Source organism: Varroa destructor, unplaced genomic scaffold (genome assembly GCF_002443255.2).
Source record: "Varroa destructor unplaced genomic scaffold, Vdes_3.0 BEIS01001049.1, whole genome shotgun sequence".
NCBI classification, from domain to species: Eukaryota; Metazoa; Arthropoda; class Arachnida; order Mesostigmata; family Varroidae; genus Varroa; species Varroa destructor.
Window position 1 is genome coordinate 1 of NW_019212502.1, and position 2,299 is coordinate 2,299.

The 2,299-nt window shown below is 37.1% G+C and overlaps 1 long non-coding RNA gene across 1 annotated transcript; it reads right to left on the reverse strand.

Annotated features, from left to right (window-relative positions):
• Nucleotides 1–174: 174 nt before the first annotated feature.
• On the reverse strand, nucleotides 175–2,282 carry LOC147754104 (uncharacterized). Its single transcript, XR_015318238.1, has 2 exons — nucleotides 1,561–2,282; nucleotides 175–1,146 (listed from the first exon to the last, which is right to left on the reverse strand). It is a non-coding gene; the product is annotated as an uncharacterized LOC147754104 (long non-coding RNA).
• Between the last annotated feature and the right edge of the window lie 17 nt (nucleotides 2,283–2,299).

A 2,299-nucleotide genomic window follows, 5' to 3' on the forward strand; every position in this document is an offset into this window, starting at 1 on the left:
CGGTAAGTTAAGCATTCGAGTTAACCGTGAGTGCTATTGGCAAGACTAATCTGGCTAAACATCATTGCAGAATTCGAAAGTTAAATAAGAGGGAGACCCCAAGATTAAAATCAGAATGATACCTGTTACGATACTACTAGTATGCCAAGAGACATCCAATGAACACAAACGCGATAACTGTTCAAAGTCGATTTAATAATAATAATTAGTATTATTATAACAGTAATAACAAATTAGAGATTTAATAATGTCCGAAAAATGTGCAGATTACAATGTTTTCTGCCGCTTATATATACATAGTTCTACCGGTACATTATGCACACTATGTAAGGTATTTTTTGCGTCACCGTAGAGCACAAACATATTTCAAAAAGATGTTTTGTTACACAATGATTTTCGCCGACTCAGTCTAAAATTGGAGTCATGTATTCACAGTATATATTTCGTGCAATTCTGCTGTAAATAAAAGTGCAGTTTTGCCTAATGGATTATTATATTTTTGAATCTGTTTCATTATTAAGAATGCCCTCAGCGATTCAAATTTTAGCTAAGGCATTTTTAGGGAGCAAAGGGTGTCGAATATTCTAAGCGTTAGTAGTTATGGAAAAACATGAATAAAATTAACCAACCCCAAAAAGAATCATTACCTATTTATTATATGGCGACGATTAACATCGTTTGGGGATAAACTTGCACATTAGGATAAAGAATATCGACTAAACATTTTTCCCTATACCATCGTACTCTAGCCAATAATGCGCTAGCCCAATCAATGCGATCCTTCATGAATCATATATACCTATCTCAATTTAAACTGCTCTAAAAATAACCGTGTCACCTGACTGGCAGAAAAGGCAGGTCGTCCTTTCGTCAATAAAAAAATTAATACAAGATTAACTAGCATTGTGAAAATAACGACTAATATTCGAAGGGACTCACTAACTACCATGGGTCCCTTCGTTGCCAAAATGACGTTCGAAGTCTTCCCATAATTTTTACTTACGCAAAGTCCACAGGATTTAAACATGACGGTGCACCGCTGGTGTATTTCACAAAGACAAATTTCCTTTTCAGGAGCGATATCAGTCAGCCGAATTTTGTAGCAAATTTCAAGGTAGAGTTCATTTCGTAGTAAGCAATGAGATCCTATAGTCACGGACACATCATTTGCATTAGTCTGACGATAATGCTGAATAGGTTTAAGTGTTAGTTATATTATATATATATATATATATATATATATATCTCGCATAAAGAAGAATGGTTATTTCTAGCTGACAAACAGCAAGCATTGAATATTTTCGGAACTGTTCGCGTTATTCCACGATGATCTGGCTCGCTTTATCAGTGCACGCTTATACAAATGTATGTGTTAGAGTAATGTTTCTCTAATCACAAAAAAGCTTCCTGTCAGCTACCAAGATGTATACACGCATAAAAGACACTGGCCAAAAAAAAGTGCAGGATAGTCTAAATCTAGAGGGGCTGGACTGCTCACTCGTTGTACTATCTATAATAATTGCGTACATAATCCACGTTATATTCAATACTGTTTCGTACAGACAATCCCTGTTTAATCAGCCGAGATTTTCGTGTCGGGACTGCAATCATCTATGGCATTATCTTCGTTCATCATATACCAACTATCGAGCACTTCACTAGGGTGTCTTAATCTACACACATCACCAGGCAACTTATCCTCATTTTTCATTCGATATAAAAATGCAAAATCCACAATGCTGGCAAAAATATTAGTTTGTCCTAGCGACAGTAAACCCAGACATAGACGCGTTTAATTTAAAGCGCGCTTCCTAACTAGACGCAACAGGGATTGAACGGGTCTAATGTTGGACATAATGAGTATGGGACCTAGTTTCCGTTTTACTATACCAGAGACTAAGTGTATCAGCAACATAACCAGATAAGAAGTCCTCCCTTTCGGCGAACGTTCAAGGGCATCTGATCTTTAGTTCTTTGCCCCGTTTGCCTACTTTGCGATTGGCTGACCGACCTGTACATGTATCTTACCTCAGAAACTTCGAAGCGGACCCTCGAGAACCTACCAAGTCTTGAGATAATCATGCGGCTACTCGTAGAGCGGCGAGTATTTGTTTAGAGGATTGTCTGAGGTATCGGTACATGAGAGTGTGGCGTAGCTGATAGTTGACTGTGAAGAGTTTAATTAGCATATATCATTAAAGGGACGCATTTATAGTAACTGGGAGAACAATATTCAAGTTAAAGTATCTGCTTTTTGTTTATTAACAGTAGTGAACGCGGGAATTAGGTGTAATATATA